Source organism: Battus philenor, unplaced genomic scaffold, assembly GCF_028537555.1.
Source record: "Battus philenor isolate CCGP_79_NKW_IND1 unplaced genomic scaffold, ilBatPhil1.0.hap1 SCAF_10, whole genome shotgun sequence".
Lineage (NCBI taxonomy): Eukaryota > Metazoa > Arthropoda > Insecta > Lepidoptera > Papilionidae > Battus > Battus philenor.
In genome coordinates, this window is record NW_027181662.1 from 10,478,864 (window position 1) to 10,505,331 (window position 26,468).

Sequence of the window (26,468 nt, forward strand, 5' to 3'; positions counted from 1 at the left end):
GAGAGACTATCCATACCAACAGTAGCTATAAAAGATCTAAAGTTGAGAGTTGGCTTGTTATGGATAGCACTTTTATATCACAAAAAAATTATTGAAGCAAATGAGCGAACGAGACAAATATAAACTATAACTGTTACTAGAAGTGGGATGACCAACTGCACTTGCCTGGTCGTATGTAAGCTACGAAAATAGATTATTTTATTAATGTATGTATTATTCCAATAAAACCATCTCCATACTATCTTAGCTATATGTATCCGAGTATTCGTTATACAATATAATTATAACTTAGTAGCCACTAATTACAAGTCTCAATCTCTTATAACTATTAACCACAAAACCCACTTAATATTGTAATTGATTATTCACATATTACAGTCGGTGTGAATTGCTTTTACGATAGCTAAAGATATAAATGACTCAAAATATCTTACCGCAAAAGATTCCGAAATTAATGACAGATTTGTTTTTTTCGTTTCACAATATTTCATCGATTCCATCGTGAGAACATGGCGACATCGTGGAAGCTAATTTAAATAAACTAGTTTTAATGTTTTATAGGTGAAATCTTCGATTCATAATTAATTCACATGCGAAAAATTAGAATATCTACAAAATAAACATTCTTCTCTAATTAACGGTACACATTTAATCATTTTCTATAGATAAAATAAAGATTATTTGTTTAAATATTTAAGGACTTGAAATCTAAAATATAACATATATTATAACTTATAATATTGGATGAATTTTCATTAAAATGACATTCGTGTAAATTCTTTATATTAAAATGTTTCAGTTTATACTTTCAAGAGAAAAAGCAAGGTTCCCTTTTGTTTTGTTATATTAAAAAAAAAGAAATCGTGTAATTTATGTAAACATGTCAACCCCAGCGTGTAACGTTCAGAATTCACTGATAAAAATACTACTTCAAAAATAAATCGCGAAATTATCAATCAATTAAAACTCAATAAACTTATGATAAATTTTAATTGGATGCGCTCAATTCATTTTAAAATTTTCGATAAGATAAACTTGAATATACATTTGTTGGTTGCACGTAAGTTATTATGTTCTTATTTATGTCCACCCACTGGCGGTTGACATGTTTATTTTTGGCCTATGTAGATGATTTCTATTTCTTCATTTTTCAAATACGTTGTTAAATTTTGTTTTAAATTTCACGTGTTTGTTTTGGTAAAAAGCATATTTGTTTAAAATTTGCAAATTATCATTAAAAAATGATCGTCGAGAGAACACAAGCTTATCAAGCTACAACATTTAAACTGTACGTGTGTCAAATGAGTAGCTACTGCTTAAGAACGGCGTCGTCCACCAAGGATTAGGCAAGCCTGTAATTGATTGTGAACAATTTATAGTGCTGTCGACAGGGGAATGATTCGATAGATTTATTGATGCTTTTGTATTGTCATTAGGGTTCCACCGTAGTGCGCCGTGAATTATGTAGTTCATTCAAAGATTTCATTTGGTTGAAATTTTATTAAAGAAACATACATATAAATAAATGCAATATGAATATTAAAATAAATAATATCCGATAAAAGACATAATAATAAAAAAAAATAATTTTCAGCAGTACTTCTTAGTGGTCTTCATCATAACTGAAGCTCATCTTCTGGTGTTCTGGAAATTCTACAACCAAAGTGTGCTAACAGTAATGCCTTTTAGAACAGAAACGTGATCTTTTCGACTGCATTGGTAAGCTCATAGCCCCTAAACCAGTCACGGATAGGGCAATGCTCTTTTCTATAGCTCCCGTTATTGGGGATCCCTTGTGTTCCCTGATTTTGAGACAGAGCATTTACATTTTCTTTAATAATTCTTTTCACCTACTTTCTAATTTTTTTTATTTTTATTCGTCACATAATCTAACTTTCCTCTTCTTTCATTCTATAATCTTTTCATGCATAGCCTCTCTTCCTTCACATCGTTCCTCTAATATCACAGGTTTAGGTAGTTATCAGATTTTTTCGCTTAAAGCTTTATTTTTATGCGATACTATTTTGTATTCTTATTTCGAGGGCAATGCTCGGGACTAACTATGAGATTTTGAATCAGCAATGAGTAGATCGGGGGACATAGTAAAGTAAACGACATACGTCCAGCGGGTAGATAGAAGTGGTAGTGGGCAAACACAGTACCAGAAGAGGCTGATGGGACGTAGGACGTCAAACAACAAGTTGAACAGATGACCTCGTTAACGTCTTCGGAAAATGTTGCTTCGGAACACGTCTAACCGATCTTATTGAAAAATACATAGTAATCCAGATGGATATCCTGTGGTTTAAATAATGAAGATGATAATGATGATGATGAAACTAATGCCCGTTCTGGTAAGCCAAGGCGGTTGACCTGATTGGCGGTTCACTGTATTTTATCTGTTACAAAGTATAAGGACAAAAAATTCCGTAATTACTTTCACACTGTCAAAATACCAGATAGGTAAGCAGCCTCCAGGCTTTATTTCGTCTTCACCTACCAAAATTTACTGATTTCGTCTGTCTGTCTTCGTGTTATTTCGACAAGTTTATGATTAGAACAGATTTGATGCTATCAGGTTCCACCCAATCCTATTGGAAATCCTAAAGACAGGGACATGGCCAGCCGTGGACGTCTTGAAATGATTACATTCGTGATGAAGAAAATGTCACCTTAATGCTCCGTCTTACTAACAAGTCTTTTGATACTATATTCGCACACGATCTTACCCTCTGCTCCCTGTCTCCACAAACATCTGTGGAGTCTGTAAATACCTTAAATATCTGTAAATAAGGCATCAATGATTCTCTGCCAAAGTTATTTGTATCGAAATTAACGTGATGAATATTAAGTACTTGCGTACATTGTGTAAAGTTTTTTTTTTTAGAGAAAGCGACTAGTTTTCTTTTGTCATATAACTTAGCTTACGTCAATACTTACATCACCTTCATTTACTTCGGCATATATTTGAAAACAATCATACTAAACATTAGAACTATACTAAGAATAATGTAAACAACATTAACGATACACCGACAAATGTATGAAAATCAGCTAAATAACTTTATCGATAAAAAAAATCTCTTTGTGTACATCGATAAATAATCTATCGATATTCTGTTCAGTTCAAAAATCGTTGGTGGCACCTACTTAATCATGCTGGTTGCACACCTGCCCGCATACATATTCATTACCTCAATATCAACCTGCAGCCTATATCAATGATTCTTTTCGCGACAGTACAATCATTTTGCAGAATATACAGTATACTTCAATGAAAGCCTTCTATATCACAAAATTGTTATAATGTATTTTAAATATATTTTATACTTAACGGCTTGTTATGAAACAGAACTGACTTTTTTAAAGTAAACTTCTGGTAAATTAAAAACATTTTAACTTACTTGTATGTAAATAATAAATATGTTCGTCGTTGCCGTCGTTTCAAGCCATAGTTGCTCACTGCAATGCATAGGCCTCCTTCAAAAATATCTATGGGGATATATATCATAATCGCCACGCTGGGCAGGTGGGTTGTCGATCGCTGTGTTATTATGATACGCAAAGGACGCTGCTACCCATCCTTTGGCAACTTTTCTGTGAGTAGTGGCAATCCTATATAATTAAAATTTAAAGTATGAATTATATAATATTGTATCCACGGAATCGTTCCCGCGATCTACAGCCGCAAGTCTCTGTCCTCAACCTCTGGGCTATCATTAATATATTAATTATTATTATTTAATAAATATATATCTCAATTATATAATCCTTATATTTGTAGTTTTTTCTATGTTGAATATTTTTGTTCTTAAGATAAATTTGTACTTAAGATTATTATAGATATCATAAAATTATAATTTAATAATTGTTTAATTATTTGAAAATAACATTACCCGTTCTTATTATATTCTTTTGTTTATGTTTGGATAATTTATACAACTTCGTTATATTGGAAAGTAAATATCAAATGTTTAAAATTTTATAATTTATTTAATAAAACTCGACATGTTTACATGGCAACTGAAACGAAACAATCATAATAGAAATTGTAACGCTATTACATCTCTACCTTTATCACTAACAACGATTAATTTATAAAAACCATGTAGAAAAGTGTACGTAATAATACAGGCACAATTATTTTCTTTTATTTATTATAAAAATTAACACAGTTAATATAAATTAAACTGGTTTTATCTATAACGATAAGACCTCATTTAGTAAATTAATATGTTCTCAAGATAATGACTTTAATTTAATTACGGTCATTTGTCATTATACGGAATTTGACTTCCATGTGAAATAAAAACGACAGCAGAAACTCCAACTATCTACATGGTGCTAAAGTTTACAGTTAAGTCTCTAAGTATTATGTGAGAATGAACATAGTCTTAGAAAAGGAAAAATAATATTTTTGAGTGAAATAAAACTGTATGTTCTCTATAATGCTGATGCACGGGTATACCGTTCGCACACATTGTGAGTCCGTACCAGTTTTATCATAACGAACGTTTCAATTAAAGCAAACAATAGGGAATCACATGCAAATATCTCCAATTAGAATTGTTGCGTAGGAGCGCCAAGGAAAAATGCAAAGAAGAGACGAATTCAATTTAAAATGAGATCCGTCTACGTTCCGCTTGGGCCCGCGTCGATCGGGACCGAATTGAAAACAGGAACAAAAAAAAGCGGCGAGCGGAATAAATAAAAATAGAGATCCCGCTACAGCACAAGTCGCCGTTGAAATGGAAATAAAACAGCAGAATGCTTTTTGTGAACGAAATAAATTAAAAAGTGTGTCGCGATTTTGCGAGAAACAAAGCTAGTGGCGTACGGTTATGAACGTTGTGTGGAGTCCGAAGCGATTATATACAACGGCTATATCGATTTAACAACTCGTTTTTATTAATACATAATCAATTAAATTTAAAGGATCCACTATGTGTACAAAAAGGATTTATGAGTTTTTCAGTCAACTGCACACATAGCAAATTAGAAACATTTTTGATCGTCGGTAAAACATGAGCCAAACTTTGCAAAGAAGTTTACGATCCATAGTTAATGTTGGTTATAACTCGAAGAAGAATAAGATTGTAGTGACCATAATACTGTTTTACTCTTTCTATTGTGATTATATAGAAATTTTTCATCACAAAATAAATGTCAGGGCAAGGCATCAGGATAATGTTTAACAGAGTAGACATTCATTCGGCTGTGCATTAATTATATATCCTAGATTCCCTTATAGAACTTTAAGGCGAGATCAGTTCGAGCGCACACGAAACTTCGTTCGTAGTTAATGCACTCGAAAACAGTAGGCATTCATAACCATCGAGGGAAAGTTTTACCTAAATTATATTTGTGGGCCGTCACGCTTTTCCGGGGGTGCCAGGAGGGGAGGAGCAGGGGCCGATTAGAAGGGTCCTTTGTGAGCTCACCGTGGGTGGCCGTATTCATAGATCTTTGATTGACGTTGCTATGATTAAAATTTGATTGAAGTGAAATTATTTTCTTACGGCATCTAGTTTAAGAGATGTTTTTTGTTGAATAAAAAATCGATGGAAATGCTTGAAGTTTTTACAAACAAATTCGAATTGCAAAATATGATTATACAATTAATCATTTCATCGTTTTAGCCGTTGGACATTCACTTTCGGACATAAGCCTCTCCCATAGATTTACAATACGACAAAAGTCACCTTGTGGTTTGACGAACTAAGGCCATTAGTTCTGCGCGCTGTGACTAGTGAATTGCTACTTTACTTTCATTCATCTACGGATATCCTCATTCCGGATGTCCGGATTATTTTGAAATTACTTGACTAAAAAATATGGAAAAAAATTCAATTCGTCTATTAACATTTTTGTTAATAGACATTTTATTCCCAAATTGAATCCATATTAATAATAAATAATGACACATGGAAGTAATTTGTAAGATCGTTAATTTAATAATTCAATCATAACACATTATTTTTGGGAATTTCACATATTATGTTATTAATCATATTTTTCCGGTCCCGCTAATGCCTGATAATGCCAAGGACTCGTCTAAGGATACCGGTCCTATGTAATCCGGTCGCACTTACTTGTGCGGGCAATCGCTATACGCATTTCGAACATTTACTTAGTTTTCCGTTTAAAATTAAGCAACGCATTCCTGTATTTACTTACACCCATTATAAGTGCAGGGTTGCTTTGCTCTCTTTTATTTCTTAAGTGAAATGCTAGTACCAATCACGAAATAACGTAGTAAAAACATGTCATTTGATAAATCTTATGTTCAAATCTTTAGTGATTTCATGTTTTCTTTTCATTCTACGGCAAGCGATTCGAGGCAAGCGCTTTTGACCTATCTTATTGGTAAATCTATAAAAGTGGCCTATATAAATCTGTGAACATCATATAGCTGAAATGATATTGATATATGCAAAATTAATTGCTCTCTGTATCGTTAAATTTTTTTTCTTTTCATTCAGATGACTAAGTACTTTATTTATACAAATTTAATAACAGCTTCCTACGAAAGCATTAACAATTACAGTAGTGCCGAAACCGCTATACCGCACCTTAGATATGCGTGCGACGAGACTTGGAGGGAGTTTCGGTCGCTCGGTTTCGTCAGTCAGCCGTCGTCAATTCAGTGGCGGCGCTCGTCCACTTTGTTTCCTACCTTGTTCCTACCTCGTTCTACCTCGCTGTGCTTTCCACAGGCGGGTCAGTTGTTTTGATACTACTAGGGCAGAAATGTAAGAACGTTTATAGAGCAGATAAAATCTTATGGAATCAATTTAACCATGAAGAATCTTTCGGGACATGTATTCGGTGTTTTCAAAAAAAACTTGATAATCTTAAAACCTTACAGGTGTTACGGTAAAAGTATAAGAACGACACAGAAAGCAGGAGTGATGCTGGACCCTGACCGTTTTAAACGAGTCCTATTGGAAATCTGTAGGAAAGATCTTTCTCCAGCAGTTAACGTCTTACGGTTGAAAAACGATAATGTTCTGTTTGGTGATACCAACCTGTATAATCATTAATTCAAGGTCGAAGGGCAGTGATAGCAGCTTGGAAAGAAATTTGATGATTGTTATAGCCAAATTTGATTATAGTCATTCCACTTAGTAGATAGGCTCACCACTAGGTGAACCGACAATATAGTTAAGGTTGCGGAAGTCGCTAGATTGGGGTAGCGCAAGACCGGTCATCGTAGCGATCACTAATTTGGAATAGGCTTTATTATGTCTTGCGTTAGGCATCTATCGACTGATATTATGATGATGATAGGCGGTTTAGTATAATCTCTTGGTCCTGAGAACTCTAAGCAGGAGCCTAGTAAGAAAGTTGTCGTGGAGCAAGTGGGCTGTGAGGGATTGGTGCGGGGGTCGAGAGGGGTGTGGGGGGCGGGGAGGGCGTCGCGGCGGCGGCGGCGGCAGTGCGCCGCGCGCGGCCGTCGCGCCGCCCGCCCAGTCGCCGCCCGCCCGCGCCGCGATGCCGTCCCACTCACGACACGCGCTCTGAACCCGACTCTCTAATCCCCGTGACCCACCACGCACGAAACTGAATAAGTTCGACAAATCGTCCTCCTACTTGGACCATTACATTGACGTGTGAAATTATCTAGTTTCGTTTTAGTACAAAAGTTATAATAGAATTAGTATTTTTTAAAGTACAAAGTTTGTATAACGGTAGCGTAGACACACGTAATACAGGGTCTGTTTGTATGTAATTCAATGTGATTGTAGTATAAGTCGACGTGATCGCCGTTCATATAGCTAGTCGCGAGTGATTTTTGGTAAGTTCTCATCTAGTCATACATACCGACTGACACATAACTCTGACCTGTCTCGTCACGAAAATAACATACAGCAAAATAGAAACAAAGAAAACTTACATTTAAATAACAAAATTTATTGATTGCTTTTTAAAATCCATTTAATATAAAATTTCATAAAAATATAAAGACCAAATCGGATATGATTTAGCGCCATGATGTGCATTAAATCAAGATGCTGAGAAGAGAGCGACAGAAGTTGTGCGCTCGCAATCCGCAAATTGTTTGTCCCGCGCCTAACAACTTAAATTTAGCAGTTGCGACTGCCGCTCGTAAATCGAATGCTTCTCGATTGTTTTGAATGCATTGAAACTTAGCAGCCGATACGCAAAACGTTTACGCGCCGAAAGTTTGATTAATCGGCTGCATTTGGGCTCGCGTTGGCGCTTTACTTAACCCGTTGTGAGTCAATAAATTGTACAATCGACTTTGGTTTTACTCTCGATTTAATGAAATCAAGGTCCGATTAACATAACCAGTCGCTGCTCCGGCCTAAAACGTGACAAGCGGAAGCAATATTTTTTTATTTAGCAATAAATTTCATTCGATAGTAATTTCGTAGCGGACATCGCTATTTCATATTAAATGCACAAATTCTCACACACACCTAATCTGCAGTTAATGACTACATGCAAGAGCCAACCGGCCCATGGGAATATCCCGTCACAGAAAAATGGAAACGTATCCGCGTTATCTCGCATGCAAAGCTAATGGGATCCGTCTGCGTCCGTTCATAAACATAAAGAATAATTTATGCTACTCATACTTTAAAAACATTATTTAGCTGACAATTAAAAAAAATGCAATAGCTAATTTCTATAGAGAACGAAACAATAGATAAAACATTTCAGCGGCCACAGACGTTAATGACAAAAACACAATTGTTATTTCTTTAAAAAAGTTATTTTACTTGGAACTAATAGAGGGTTCATAAATCAAAATTAGAATGTTTGTCTATAAAAAAGAACACGAATGAGCATAGATTTCAAAGTAACTATTGCGTAGGCCTAACGGCACATTGCATCACGAAAGATCCCAAAACGGTAACAATGATGTGGCACGTGAATGGACTTGCGCAAGAGACCTTTATTTTGTTTTGTTTTTTTGTAAGAATTTACGTGGACAAAGCTTACGACGTTCTTAAGGCATTACCGCTATTGTTGTGGGGTGGTCGGTGAAAGCGAGATCTTATTGATATATAATATGAATACATAATTGAATGTAAAATATACTGCATAAAATTTTGCCTTTAAACTGAACGTACTTGAATATTTACACGTTCATATTTTTAAAACTCAAAAGTAATAGTTCTGGTCATAGAATGTAATACACATCATACAACATTAATTACATTAAAATTACTTCTGTAACATAAATTATATCAATAATTTCATTTTTTTATTGAACGCCGCTTTTGTTTCCATTTTCGTTAAACATTGTTGTTAATCGATTAAAATTTAAAACGAAATGAACTTCATACAAGTTATATTAAAAAAAGTAATCAAACGTCTTTCACTGATAAATATACCGCACATAAATACAATTGGAGTGCCTCGGTGTAATAAGCAATACTTACATCGTAACTCATTTGCATTATTTTTTTATTATTTGTGTTACAATGTTATTGACAACGTATTATAGGAATGACTAAATATATATAAAAAACTAATTCAAGCTTATCGATTTTACTACATTTTTCTTGAATAAATTTCTAAAAGGTTACAATTTAATGATCAGATTTAAAATGTAAAACACATATAGATATATTTGAGACGGTCGTAAAAATTCCCGTGCATGTTTCTAAAGTGACAAGATCCGTGACCCGGTTAACTGTGTCTTATTTTTATTTTTCCAGTTCAATTTCCTCCGCGATCGTGTCTAAACTTCATAAATTTCTTAACAAGTTCCATACTAGGTAACCCTTTCGAAACAACAAATATTTCGCTCATAGTTACACAGCTGTTTAGTAAGAATTTGAAAGACGTAATAAATCAAAATAATTTTTATGATCTAAAAACACTCTGAATAGAATAAAAAATACGGGATTATAGAAAAAAAACTAAATCGTGTTATTGGGTTTACAAAGTGACTCATTAATTAATTTTGATAATGCTTATAAACGGAAAACACGAAAACGATTTGAACGATTTGGCAATTTTACAAAAGTTAGTGTAACGAAGAGAAAAAATGGGAAAATGAGGGAATTGAGAATACTACACATAAGCACTGGTCTATGCGTTTATCATAAAGTATTATAAGGAAAATAAATAATAAGTTAGTAATAAAATCACATAATTTCTAAAATGAGTGTGGTACTGGATGTGAATGCCTACTAAGAATATAAAAAAGCGAATAAATAAGATAGACGACTTATTGCTATAATGTTAATATATTTTATATATATCATTGTTGTTATTATTAACATATCAAATCAATAAATAAAGTGATTAGTCTAAAAGACGTTTTATTTATTTAACTTTTTCTATTAAACTGTGAATAGTTTAACTAACCAGACGCCTAAATAACTTTCGACTTAACAAAAACCTTTTCGAACAACTGAAACATAATATTTTTATTAAATTCTTTACTATAATAGAACAAAAATAACCTAGATTACTTTTTATACAACTTTATACTATTCAAAAAGACTGGACTAGTATTGTTTACAGAACAAAAAAAAAGTTTTTTAAAATCTATAAAAATTTGGTAAATGATCATAACAACAATGGTAGTGCCATTTGTGCGTGAGCGTGCTATAAATCATTCTCGAAACGAGTAATTAAAATACTGGTGTACGCCAGAATCAGGCATTTCGAATTTACGCGGCCGGTAGTGAGAGACGCGAAAACATGAAAGTGATATTGTGAGCGTGAACCACGCAAATATGGAAATACTGGGAAAATTGCAATTGAAAAAAACGTCAGCTCTTGAAAAGTTTCCGGCGATTTTAACACGCGAATTATTTAGCACAATTTTAGATTCGAATCTTTCTGACAAATTGTTCTCTTTAAATAAATTAAGAATCAAAGTCTAGACACGAAAGAGTAATTAGTATGGACACTAATTGATTATTATGTCATTGTAGTGAGTAATGATTATAGACTTCCTATATATTTTGTTCGAACTCGATTTTGCACAGATAATAAACAACTAAATGGCGTATAGCAATAATTTAATTAAATAAAACACTGTTATCTCTAAATGCAAAACAGGTACATCATATATAAAACAAACACATTTGTATTTATTTTCCATAAAATAATACGATTATATTTAAATTGCACGTCTAATCATCTTATAACCATTTTTTATATATCTTAGATAAACTTGAGCCATGATTAATTTTAGAATCCTCATTTTTTATTCTAAATTATAAGTTAATTGACATTAACTACTTTGTTAATTGCTTACATATTTATATTAATATTATACGCTGTATAACATCAAAGCTCACGTTATTTTTTATGTTATAGCGCTGTTTCTTAATAAACGTCTTTTCGAAATATATTTATTATTTAAATTATTAACTAAAATTCTCTTCTTAATTTAACTATCGAAGATTAACCATTAACATGACTCAATATTTGTCTTAAAAAAGACTATAATTTTTTTTCAAAGGTTTTTATTATTATCACCTTTGTGTCTGAATTGTTATTATTTATTCACATGACAAATATCGGAGAGATATAATCATTAAAGATGTGAGGTGGCAATTTTAAAGAAATTCTTTTTCGTAACTCCAAATGAACGCATGACAACGAAAGGGACATGGTAATCGGTAATCATTCTGATCGACGTAATAAAACCACACTGCTCGACAAACTACTACAAAAATGTTAGTGTTAAGTTCAACGCAGTCGTAAATCAAGTATTATGGCTCTATAATTTCAATATGCCAATTAAGGTTAGTATAACGGCTCCTTAAACGCTTCGTGGTTGTAGACGGGTGAGTGCGTCGTAAAGTTGAATTTAACGACCCGGCTTCGAGTGGGGAATCCCCATGCTTCCCATCTTAACAAGCTTCAAATTTCGATTGCGTAAACAATAAACCACATATTGCATTGTTTGCTTGCTTTCGAAAAAAGTGCTTTTTTACTTTTTAACACAACGTGAATAGGCATAGTTCCATTAACAAACAAATACATAAACTATACTTGTGCATTTCTATTGCAATCATGATTATTAAATCAGTGTTAACTTTTATAGAACAATACTATTGTAGTAAATGTTTTAATATTTAAAGATACCATATCCTTTTTTAATATATATAGATGAGTGTATCTCTAATTTACTTCATTATATATTTTAACATCTGCTACACAAATACTTTGCCATTTTCAACGACTCCATTCCATTATATTTATTACTGTCTAAAGTGATTTTTTTTAACTCCAGTTCCATTAAAACGAAGTACGTGCAAAGGGAGGTTAAATGAGGTTTATTTATATTTATTGGAGCCAATTAGAAAGCTGTGTTCGTATCAAGTCCATCTTTCCGTTTTGTGTAGACAAGACGCTGAACATCGCGTGACTTTAAACACAGAAATTCTTATACCAGACCTACATTACTTTAAATTGTTAAGCAAGCTGTAGCCTCTTTAAACTATATCACAGAAAACGAAGATGCAGTTGTGCTAATTCTATTTATAATAACTTATAATGATCCGTGAAAACTTCTAAGAGTGTCAAAGAAACTTTACCCTTCACTCTGCAATAAAATTTATGATAATATTTATAATTTAACCTGTTATTCACAATGGCCTAAATTTGCACTAGTAATTTGTGCGGATTAATACCGCGATTTTTATTTTATTAGTGCTTGTAATCGAGTAATTATTTTACCCGTATACAGACGGGAACAAATGGTTTTAAATCAAAAAGTACTTGTTCCTTGTGGGGATCAAACCCCACACGACATTCGGCGCCGTGCCAATGGCGAGACGACCATTTAACGACCAAATGTACTGTCAAACACATGTACGTAACTACACCTTCACGTGTATATAATACTAAACTCAAATGACATGCTATTCATTATTTCTACTTAATAGGATTTAAGTTAAAATCTTCACATTATTGGTAATATTTTTTACAAGCTAAATGTAATGAACAGACTAGACAGTTATAAACAAAGTCATAATTTTTTGCACGGACAAAAGTTTTGAAAGCGTTAAAAAGACAGGACATGAACGGAAGGCTTTCTTTTGTCTTTTGTATAATATCATAAGTAACTAAGTAATTGATTTTAATTATTATAAATAATAATATAGAAGGCCTTTGGAAGCGTTTATAAAGTTCAGAAGTGGAGACCAAGATACGCAGCGAAGGATACCCATCAGGTGGACAGACAAATTTATTAAGGTAGTCTTAAGACGCATATGCGAGGTAAGCGTAATCATTCCTGTCTCTTATTAAGAATTTAGATGAAGCTTGTAATCACAGTTAAACATGGCGGCTTAGTTAGATGAAATGAAAAAAAAATAATCATTATATAAACACAATACAATTGCTAATGATAATATACACAATGATTGCCAATAGATGTTAGAGTTGTAAAGGCGTGAATCTGTTGCTTATTTGCCGGGAAAATCTTTAAAGCAGATCATTTAAAAACGTTTTAAAACTGATTAAAAACGATCACTCCGAAACTCTAATGTATCGTACCAAGTTAATAAATACCGGTAGTATTATTTCTGCAAAGACAAATAGTAAACAACAATTTATTCTAACGTGTTGTAATTGGAATTTCACTATTTTTTATTTTATTATTATAACATTATTTATTTTTTCTGAAAATATAAATTTTTACGTTAGGGTTTACCATACAGCATATAAGCTATACATTAACTTTAAGCTTTTACACCTGTATCCAATGAAACTGTATTAAGATATTGAAAAATATTAGTTGTTACGCCTCATCGACACGGTAATTTGTTCTTTATACTATATTATATGTACTTACTACGGTTTAGTGAGAGATGTTGGTATCGCGGTGATTCTAACTTAGAGAGACAGAGAAAGACAATCCACCAGAAAATATCTTTAAATGTTCTTCCAGAAATTTAAAAGACAAAATTACATTTTATCAATGTACAATGACTTCGAACAGAACATACATTAAATAGTTAATACGCATTGAATATAAGTAAAAGTTAAAACACGTTATTTTCGAAGTCCGCCAAAGTTATCTTGCGGGTGAGGAGCGTTTGCTCGCAATCCCGCCTGCTTGCTATGCAGGGCGGCAACACTCGCCCTGATTTTTGCCCGATGTCGACACTGAGCTCGAAATGTATTAGTGGATTTAACGGCTACGGAATAAGACCCCTGAACTGAACAGTTTGTGACGGGAATACCTTATAACACAACTCGATTCCGACCCTATTATCGATATTGGATCTCTATGGTCTATCGATAAAAGGAATCGCAAATGTTAAGTGTTGGTGAATCGATTTAAAAGCAATCTCGATATTGCTTTCGAGCTATCGTTTTATGTTTGAACATAAATTACTTTTAACGTTTTATGAATGGTTGCTCACAACTTTAAAAGTACATGGAAACAAGGTAACAGGTAGCAAGTGGGCGTACTTATCCAGTTATCTTGGAAAATTATCAACGTCAGCAGCATGCTTATTAAATATTAACTTATCGCATTAACAATTTAATTAGTCTGAAACTACAATCTTCTAGGCATCTATAGCGGCTCCATACACACGTAAGTGATTACTTACAAGTTCATATAATTGGTATTGCTATGGAAGTCTTATATAATTTGTTTAATTAGAGTGTATGCAATTATTAACGAGGTGAAAGTTGTTGTATGTTCATAAAGTTTTAATTCGCGCTCATCACAGTCTCTCGCAAAAGCTTTAAAAAGTTATTGCATTGTTTCATTATTAAAGCACATGTTAAATTTATCTCAAATACCATCATTGTACATGGGTGAAATAATTCGTATTGAAGTAATTGATTTTAAACTTAAAATAGACTTAGAAAATAGTGAGTTCAGATAACTATAAATAAAAGATGATTTTAATGGCCACAAAAAGTAAAATATGATAATAGATTCGTTTTTGTAGAATAAGCAAGGGAAGTTATAATCGAGTGCAAAATTATATCGACCAACTGCCAACAGGCGTGTTGGCGTGGTTAGTTTGGGATCCAATGTTTATTAATGCAAAAAAAATCGCTCAATCGAATCGTTGAAAACAAATCACTCTCAAGTTTTATAGCATCGCATTGATATCACTTTCTGATACCTAACTTTCATATTTCGGGTACGGTTGCGAATTATTAACACCACGCAATTTATTTACGATTACTTCAGTATTAATTAGTGCTTTCTATTATTTTTAAAAATAGTAAAGAGTATTTACGAGTATATTATTATAAAAAAGATTATAACGATGTATTCTCATTAAAAATAAAAAAAAAACTGTCACAGTTGTGGACTCTTCTCAGATCGATGCGTACACGATATTCTCGTAGCTTTAAAATGAAGGATGCCATTATAATGAATTTCATTCTGATTCTAGTTTCTTTAATTTTGCTATGATTAATCCTATGTATATAATTATATGAATAAGTTAATAAATTAATTTTTTAAAGTTCGTTTTAAACGTAAATTCTTTCGAAAAAGGTCGTGAATGAAATTGACTTTCTAAATTATCTATTTTAGAACAGTGTTATATGAAATAGAATTCTCCGATGCTTCATAGGTTTATATATCATCGTTACTATTTATCTTGGACACAGTTTCTTAATGATAATAATTTGTACACGCCACACAGGGCGACACCGCATCGCTTTCCGCTCGAATCAACGTCAATGCACTATTTACTCAGGCACATCATTACTCATATGAGCAAGCTGTCCATCTACACCAACCGGTAAGATGGAAAACAACAAAAAAAAATACAGAACGACGCAAAATGACGATAGTAATTATAACCAAATTCCACTTGATTTGGTGAAAATTTTTGCGAAATACAGGATGACTTTAACATGTAAAAGGTAAAAAATAGAAAAAATCTATAGCTTATTTGCTGACAATTAACTTGTAGTATATCTATCGTAAAATTAGTGGTGTCTAAAATAGTAAATAGTTTTGATAATAAAGAAAGAAAAAGCCTTTTTAAAGACCGGATTACTATAATTAGCTATTGTCTCTCCTGGCAGACTTAATACTGTCAGTCGCGTTCAAATAGAACAAATAAATAATATATTTCAGATTGATTACTTTTTACGGGGTGATTGAAAATAGGTGTAAAACTTGTGCCTGAGAAATGAGCTATATATTTACCCCTTTGTAGCTTTTACTGCTATAATCAATCAGCCTGTATATATTCTATCAGATTAGTAACTTTTGTTTAGAATGTGTCCGCAAAGTGTGCAGGTTCTCCCTCTTTTCGGCGAGCAGATCGGATAACGAGTAATTAATTTTAATTACCTTTGAAAAAAATAAGGAACGCTTGCAATTACTTATACAATTTGCAACAATGTAATATAAAAACTTTAGAGCAGATCTTGTCAGAGAATTGATAGTAATGCATTTTTTTTGTGTTAATACGTGTAAATTTTAATCGATTCACTTTAGCGTCAACATTGTTTAACATTTATTATTAATATGACAAAAACCAGTAGCGAACGGTGTCGCTTCCCTCGGCGGGCTAATGCGATGTTATCTAAGGAAGGGCGAAGGGCCCGCGTCGGCGCTCTTTGCCACTTAAAGCGAAGCTATTTATATCAACCGAGGGTTACTTGAACGATAGATTGGATGGACAAAACAGGGCATCTGTCCTTCAACTGTTACGGTTTTTAATCCGTTTTCTGATATCGCATTTACAACAAGATTCTGCATCGTAAACTTTGATTTCAGTCAATGGATTTATAGATCTGAACTTAACAAGGATAACTACGAAATAGATACGCATAATATTTTTTTTTAATTGTAAATCTAATAGTGACACAGTATTACACAGATAACTGAAAATTCAAATGACTTAAGAAACAAATACAGATCATACGAAAAGTGTTTGATCATTAACGTCCATTCATAAAGACCACATGTCCATGCCTATTAAGTGGTTTGATTCATACATAAATGGACCCATTTTATAGCTCTATTTATTTATCACAGCATTAACCTCAATTTTAACCATACACTTAACGAAACGACATCGGCTGTAAATTTGAATTATCAAAAATTTTAAAACTTGAGCACTATAGTGAATTAAGTTCTTCTTTTTAAATACGTTAAGAAATTTAGCATTTTTTTAAAAAAAATATAAGATTATTGTCATTGTAAAATTTATATTTCTGATGTAAGAATTTTGCACAATACAGCGGTGAAAAACTCTTTGTGCGATGTGCTTCCTGCAGAATCTTTTTACACAAGAACTGCACAGGAAAAAGCGTTGAACTTTTACACAAAAGCTCTCAGGTAAGTATACCATGCAATAGGTAGTGCCGTTTATAGAATAGGATAGAGTCTTATCCGACGTGTGAAATAGATATAAGCGGTTTCAATGGGTGCGAATGGAGCAGGTGTATGCGTGTCGGTTGCGCCCTTGCAAAGCTTAGAGCTCAGCTGTCTGCCCGAAGCGGTGATGTTTGAAACACGGGACAGGCGGAGCTTAGCTACAAATCACTCAATGTCACGTTTTGACATTTGAGATATTAGGTATTTTTTCTATAACCACCTCTTCTTATAATCTAGAAAAAACGTTTTAGTCTTTTCTTTACTTTAAATTTCATCTCGATATCTTATACATAAAGAAATCAACGGGATATTTAATAGTTTATACTTGAATAATTATTGAGATAAATTAATAATTTATGAATCGTTGCTACTCAGTGCATGGTCATTAGGAATTCTCATGGCTCATCAAGAAAGCTATAAAGTTTACGACGGCTGCGTTAACACTGTGTCCTGCCTTTTTTAAAAATCGAATCAAACGGATCAAAGCGTGGACGGTGGAATCAAACGGAATATTCATGCACCAGCCCTACTTGACCTTCTATGTTTAAAAAGAACTGGATATTATAACGGTAGAGTATATTAAACGGAGACCTTATAGCAATGGTCTGTCATGGTTCAAGGAAATGCCCTCGAATTGTCCAAATGAGGCAATAAAGGCCCCGCTGAGTGATGTCTTTATACAACTCGTGTTAGGCTAATCATATTTTTAGTGGGCTCATAAATTACCCAAAAAACAAATGCTGCCAAGCGTGAGAATTAATTGGCAGATGACCGCCACGTTACCAACAAACAATGACAGAGAAATGCTATTCCTGTTTTAATAGCTAGAAACTTATAACTCCTTATATTTATCTTATATGTCTCTTATTTAACAATTTACAAACAAAATTAAGTTATTTAGATGTTAATTACATGGTGCATTACGTATAATATTCAAACAATTATGTCAACTTTGGTAAAAAATCGGTTATTTTTCTTTAAAATTACGCAAAATGTCCTAACGGTTCGGTACATTGTCCGAAGATACAATAAACTTGTTTTGTTTGCATAATTAATACTAGCCCGAAATCCCAAACGTTCGACCGCTTGATCCCGCTCATTCCGTTATAGTCGTAAACACAGCGGGCAATATCTAACCACGCCACGTTATACATACAACTCTGCTGTCCTTATTTTAACGCAATAAAGTCTAATTTGCAGCAACCTTTTTGTATTTAAACAGGTTTGTCAAAAATAATCTTTGTTCCACTCAAACTTATTCAATCTACTTTTCCCAATAGAAAAAAAACAATGTCCGTAATGAATGGCATTATAATTGTAATTACCTTTTGTACATCCCCGTTTTGTCTAACGCAAATTAAATAAGTAATTTATGATGCTGTAGAATTTTTTGCCTTCTTATATTTTTCTAGCATCATTTTATTATGCGAACCAAATTGCGATGTACAATTTGAATGTACGACCCTAAAAAATAGAATTAGTGGCATCTAAAAAGTTCGTTGCTATTTACTATTTTTATTGTTTTTGATTTTCCCTTTACATAATATAAGGCTACTCTGCGCTGCTCTAAATTGTAATTATATTTTTCACACTTCACGTTACTTAAGATACAGATCCGATAGACGTTTTCTAATATAGTCGCCCCCCGCTGAGCTAAGGCGGCGTGATGGATGGTCACTTTATTGAAAACCAATAGCAAGATAACTTTATCCTCTACCGCATAGTGTGTGGTCACGCGAACCTTAATAAGATTGTTGTGGCAGTTCCAACTTAATTATATTCTCTTGTGAAACTTACCCAGGAGTTCGATGAAAGCACTAACTAAATTCCAAACAGTCAGCTGTACGGTATAATAATGTAATGTACAATATTTATTAACAGTCTATTGCACCAGTTTCAACTTACAACTCCGTCATTTTGAAATGCGATGATATACGATGTTTTTCTAGTTATATTTAAATGGACGGAACGAAATTCTATAACAATGTTGAAACCTTTACAAGTAAAAGCAATTAAGTTTTTATTTTGTAGTTTTAACTAGTTATAATAGTGATAAAAACAAAACGTAAAATTTTATCGACACCTATTAAGTGTGCTGATGTTTAATCGAACAATTAAAGTAACAACTTAACGTAATTACGAGACAAAAATGTAATGCGCGCTTGTGATATAATTTAAATGCAAACATTTCGTATTAGTGAAATAAAAACAAGAGAAGGGCGGTGTAATTGAGCTGATAAGTGTACACGGAGCACGATTATGTTTTAGCGCGTTTTAGTTTGCGGCTAGGTCACGAATGCATTGCACTTCTTGCTGCGACCTGTGACATTGGATTTATAAAAGTCAATTAATAGATTTTTATTGTAACGAACTCTCACTGCGGCTCAAGGACCATTCATTAACAGATCCTGCGGATTCGAGAAGGCAGGACAAAAGACGAGGGAGAGCCTTGGTTCTGACTGCTACATGCTGGCTGACATTGCTACTATTTCACTGGATTTGAGTTAAAAGAAGCGGATTAATTGGTACATAAATGATCACTGTCAATAATATTCAACTTTAGTTTATAACAAAATATAAACTTAACACGATTTTTATAATATGTTGCGGATTACGAACCGTAAAAGTGTAAGACATTTAAGTTATATTCTTAGGAATGACATGTTATAAGTAGGAGAGACACGTGGACTAATAACATTTTTTTGGATCTGGCTTACACTGCTGCCCGGCATTTGCAGATTCCACAGTTTCGAGGCAGCAGGACAAAGGGTGCCTAGCTAGATCTCTTTCAAAGTAACGAAGATCGACGGCTCAGGCTGCTGCATTATTTTACCGAATTAGAATTAAAAGAAGCGGATTGTTTGGTATATAAATGTTAATAATATTTAAATTAAGTTTATACAAAATTGATTTTTAATATGACATGTTATTAGCAGCCGTTTTCGAATAATAAAAGTGTAAACGTATAGCTTGAAATCAGCAAATATCCCCTAATATCACTGAATTTTAATCATTGATACGTTATGCGTAGAATAGAGAAACGGACTTTAGAATTCTACATGTTAATTACTTATTTTTACTTATTTACAATTACTTGTTTTCCTTTATTGACATCATTGTTACCAAAAAATATATGACATTGATCTAATCACAAATTCAGTGACTTTTCGGTGTATAATTAGATGAGTAATATAATAATATATTATAATATATAATAAATTATATTCATCAACTTAGCCCTACTTAATAAAATTCAATTGTAAAGATTGTAACATGATAATTCAAGTATTTGGTACTTTGTAATATTTATATTAATCATACACAATTTATACTATTTCGCATATTAGTTATTTAATAATTAGAAACTTAGCAATGACAAAAAAACTTAGCAATGACATCGTCATTTTTATTTCGCGGTCGTTATGTTAAAAAAAACAAACCTAGAAAAACTTCAAGGTTCGGTATATGATATAAGTGAATATGATTTCAGTTTGTAGTATGAATTAATGAAATAATATTTATATTAAACACGTAAATGTCATAAAACTGTCTCTTGTAATGTTCTTTAACACATTTTTAAATATCCCAACACTAACAAATCTTGCCTATCCTTTCTAAACATTTGAAATTTGTATAAATAATCTCGAGTCTATATCAATAACATTTTATGTAGGTAGCGAACAAGTCGATAATCGACTGCGATCGACGTTACGAGAAGGCCGGCTCGAACGTTCTTAGAAAAACAAAAGAGATTACTCATCCCGCCGCTCGAACTCTATCCGAGAATTCCTCGGCGCGAACCGCCCGACATTGTAACGTCAGCAAACAAGCAAACGACCTCACGAGCCGTTTACACAAATAAACACAAAAATAAACTTTCACTTAATTTCATTTTTCCTTAAACCATAACGTATTGTCATTCCTTCGTCGCATTTCATCATCACTTAAAAAGGTGCAATAGTTAAAGATACAAGACGTTATTGATATATTTGTATACGTAGTCTTTATAAAAAGACCGACCGTTTGTCCATTCGTGCGATTCAAAGTAAATAAAAACAGATTATATGTCTGTCCGTACTCACCCTAGTCTGCAAGACGAGAGGCAAGACGGAGTACAGAGAAAGTTTGAGTGACGTACCCCCTCTACCATCTCCCCCTTCGAGGATTTATGGCGCCATATTGGATTGGGACAAGATGACACGATGCCCGGATAATTTGGGCAACGGTATCACGTGACTGCCACCCGAACTGAAACGGCACTTTAATTATGATATTCTCGAAGTATATTTCAGTTTATCTTTTAATATGTACCTTAATTTAAATTCTTTCTTAACATTTTATAATAATAAATATATCATAAAAAGACAACATTTTCTTGTTGTCATTATTATTGTAATTTATTTTCTTTGATTATTAATAGTAATGTAATCCACACAATTCTATTATTGTAAATATATGACTTGATACTTTATGAAAAACCCGCGAACAAGAAAAATGTAGTTACTTCTATGTATTTTTTTATTTGTATTTAACTAAATTAAAAATATCACTTACAATCTTATTCGCTTGAAACCATAGTAATAGAATGTTAATTAAATTTAACGTAACTTTTTCGTTCTAATGGAACGAAAAAAATTGTACCTAATTCCGTACAATTTATATGCGGTTACTCATTAAAGTTGCGAGTGAGAGCACTAACATATTCATAAGCTTTTTACTTAAGCCGCAAATGAAAGATGTTATAAACAAACCTAATTCATCGTTGTGGCAATAAATAATGAGCGGGTGCAACATTGGCCGTTGTCTTGACACGCATGCGCTGCACTCGCGTGCCAAAGCACGGCGTCTGCGCAACTATTTAAATTGTTGTTTAAAAAAAAAACCTATAGAATTTGCATGCATTTACTAGCGTTTTCACAATTAGAGCTGGATTGGTATTTAAAATAAATGGTTTTCGTTCTAGCCTGCATGGTGCAATAAATTTTACAACACCAGTTGCGCTTGCACCATTTAACCCCACCACCACCTATTAATTCGTGAAACATAATTTAAGTTTACAAATTGATCATATATATTTACTTTTAGTTTTTATAACTACTAAAACACATTTAGTATTGAATATGCTATAAATTTTAAACACGGTGACTAGTTATCGGTGTAAAAGCTTTAAAGGGGTTAAAGTAATAAGACTTTTTTAAATTAGCATTGCTACATTTTAAAATGAATTATTATTTACGATAATAAAAAGACAAATGTCCCTGCATAATTTTAACTGTCAGAAATTATTGTTAACCTGTCGTATTTCTATGGAAAAATAAATTAATACCTGATATATTGTATAGATAGGTACAGTGATTATTTTACACAGAATAATTGGATACAGATGTTAAAGATTTTACACTTATTTTAACCAATTATGCTATATATATGTAAATGTTGTTGATTGAGCTAAGTATCGAGTGTTAGTATACTGTGTTCGCCTACAGAGTGAATATCTGTACGTATCTTGAAAGTTAATATTTATATTTGTCTTGGTGACCAGTGAAACAACAAGACAAGGACGCGTTTACATGCTTCTGCCATTTGTCTAACGTCAACGCGGTCTTAATGTTCAATGCACACCGCTTATAACCGGTCCTGTTAAAAATCTATGTCTAGCATTGGACATTTTGCTGCCAAAATGATAGTGATCTGATTTCCGTTTAACATATGCTGTGGTACGTTTGTGTACATATATTCATTCATTCTTGTTTAGTCTAAACTTTGAAAATTTTTTGTTAGTATTTTTGGTAAAAAAATTACTTAGAATTAAAAAAGTACGTAAATTTTAAAATTGCCGCATGTAAAATCATTTTAAACTTCTTTACAGTTGTTCATGCACACTATTCCTTTCGCATACATAAAAGCGAATAAGAGAGGTCTATATTACCTCTGTCCAGCATGCATAAATATAGTTAAAACAATATTAAAAACAAAAAAAATAAAAATTGAGCTAATTGTAAATTAACATCAACACAAATTACATCACTACGTGTACAGAGATTTAGTAGACCGCTGACGCAACAATCCCTAAAAGCATAGACATCACCAAACTCCTAGTTTGCGAACATTCAAGGGTGCGAATCCAGCAAAAACAGAAATCTCGTTAAGATGACAATTTATGGGTTGTTTTTGCTAAATGAAAATAGTCGCGTGCCGTGAACTGAGGAGGCCTTTTTTGATTTTCTTAATGGAATCTCTTCGCTTGGGATTTGTGTCGAGCGATGTGTTTAAGCGCTTCCGCTTAAATGCAATACTCTTAAAAACTGCCCGACATCAGTACGAAGTTATATGCGTACGAATAACACTTAAAAGTTAAAGTGTCTTTTATATTTTATCACAAAAATTATGTAAATCTTTATTACATCTACTAGCATGTAAATATTACATTGCAGAAACTTTTTAGAAGTGTATTTATCGTAAACCAAACGTAATTTCTATAATGTTTGATCATAGCATGAAAATGAAAAAAAAATCAAAGAAATAATGCCTTAATAATTGAAAAATAATTACAATTCATTGAATATCCGTGGGAGAATAATTATCTGGCCTTTTCATTAGACTCGAGGAAATGAAAAAAAAAACTCGATAAGTCCGACAAACTTTCTTTGTGTTAAGGCAACGAACCGGAAGCGTTTCACGATTTATGACAAAGCAAATTTTTGTTTCCGTTTCTCTTCGCTCATTGTTTTTTATTATTATTTTCACCACAATTCCTCGCAGCTTTTTCCGTTGGAAAAAAGGCGCCCTGAAAAGTCGCTTTCGTTTGGCGGAAATGGAAAAATGGAGTGAAAATAAAGGAGTGCAATGTTACCGATGCATATGTGCTATGAACGTTGTAACTTTAATGGGTTGGCTTGGCTTTGTCTTAGTCGAGCTTTTGTACAAAAGGAAATAGCTAGAAGTGTTTTCTTTTGTCTTTCTTTCTACGAAAATAACATGCTTAAAATATTTACAATCCTTTTCATATACAACAACAAAACATTGTGTCTCTGTTATGATTTTTTTTTTGCTTATCAGATGTTGTTTTTTGAGAATATATTGTGTTAATTTTAATTACTACATTTTTACACACGCTGCACTTTCATCAGATTTTAAGAAAGTTAATCTTGTTGAAAGTTAATCTTCAATAAATTTCTTCGTTTTATGTTTAAAATAAGAAAATAAAAAGAAGGAAAAGTGTAGATTAAAGTCAAAGACTAAACAAAGAAATCCAAAAAATTAAGAAATTTCTTTTCTCACCGTTTCTTATTACAACCGTTAACAATTGCAATGGACAGTTGTTAATAAACAGATACGTTATTTTTTTTAGAAAATTTCACAAGTCGTCTTAGTGTTATTTCGATTAGAAATTGCATCTAAACATAAATCTATTCCATAAGTATTACTGAAATATTTCTTCTGTAATTCGATCGAGAGACTGAACAGAATAATATGTAAAAATAAACATTAGTTTAAGAGGTAAACAAAATGGTGTCGTTTATTATAGATATTAGTATTTTGCGTCGCTCGCGCACAATTCTCCCTGCATCAACCCTCACGGGGTTTGCAGAGGCGAGTACACGCCACCCTTTTTGTCCCGTTTTCCTGCCACGCTTTGCTTTCCCGGTGTTGCCCTCTCGCTTTAACTACGAAAGCATTAGAGCTGCCCTTGAATTATTTTAAACGTAACAACATATGACTGACATAAATTGTTAAATCATGATTATTGTATAACATTTTAGACTTGATTTTTTTATTTATTATGACGGGTAATTGGTTATAGAAGTAAATGCTTTAAAAGAGGGAATTTACAACCTATTTGCTGGCAATTAATGTATGGTAAAACCTATTAAAAAATCAATGGTTCCAGAAATTATAAATATCGCACTGATTAGTACACATTGAAATTAATTCTTGTTTACTATGTCTCTGTCGACTTTTTTTCCCGTAGAGAAAAATAAATTATTGTAACAAATTTTAGAGAGATCGTTTTAAGCAGGGTAATTGGAAATAGTGTAAAAGCTCTTAAGATTTGTATTGTTAAACGAGCTTTACATACACCTCTTCACACTCTTTGTAACGGTAACCTATCACCCTGTATAAACACTAGTAAGTAGAAGTATTAAGAATTATTCTGATTAATATAAAAGTATCTGAAAACGTGTGAAACATTTTTGTTTTTACAATTTTACTTTGTCATATTATTGTATAGTAATAATGTTTAATAAACGTATTTCAATGAGATAAACGTGCAGTTTTAGTATATTATCTATAAAGACACTCTACGGTCCCTGTGCGGCGACACACGTCGTTCTATTTTCTTTATTCCACTTTATTTAGTTGCGTTGCCTCCCGCTGTTTCCGTCCCGCGGACACTTTTGGTTAGTTTGCTCTGTTTTCCGTACAATAAATAATAAAGCCCGCACTAACACAGCACTCACAATATTATCGTTTAGGTAGTAATACTTATTCGCTTAATGCCTATGTTTAACGTCAAATCTCTATAAACAAAAAAATATCATTTATGTTTATCTACCTAAAATTCTCTTTTATCTAAATTTAGATTTTGTTAATTAAAAAGATATAATATGCTTAATTTATTTGAATAACATTCTGCCGGTCTAATGTTTTATTAGAATCTTAACCCATAATTCACTATTGATTATTCATGCTCATATTAAAAGCGACCGTAAAACCAATGATTTTTTAAAAGCATATACCAAGCAGAAGCTATCTAATTTTCATTAATTTCGTTATAAATACAACAAATTGATTATCATCCGAGTGTTAAAATGGAATGTATCCATATTAAATGATTGAGTATTATACATTTGACAGTTCTGATGCAATATATCAACTTTGTTAAAGAGAATTGTCGATGTTGCCATTTTTTAACGATTTCCCGCGCGTGTACAGATGTATGCTTCCAGCAAATAGATTCAATTTTAGTGGGGCAGCACCATTGATACCATCGACAAGACTTGATTTATTTCTTCACGGTGTAATTCATACACCGAAAACAAATTTTTTATTCGCCTATTAAATTCGGCGGACCGTTAATGAAATGCATAAAAAAATATTTCAAACTCGTCTAAAAATTTGTGTGAAACGGTATTACAGCTCCATAAAACAT

The 26,468-nt window shown here is 32.7% G+C and overlaps 1 protein-coding gene across 9 annotated transcripts in view; it reads left to right on the forward strand.

Moving 5' to 3' along the window:
* Window positions 1–26,468, forward strand: part of Antp (Antennapedia) — a 221,922-nt gene that overhangs the window by 123,826 nt on the left and 71,628 nt on the right. Inside the window, exon 1 of one of the 9 annotated variants that reach the window (XM_068765784.1) lies at window positions 7,507–7,798. The exons of 7 other annotated variants lie outside the window; for them this stretch is intronic. The gene's annotated coding sequence lies outside the window, so the exon portion shown is untranslated. Of the gene's footprint in view, window positions 1–7,506; window positions 7,799–26,468 lie in introns of those variants that run through there. One more of the 9 variants, XM_068765799.1, reaches the window with a different exon arrangement.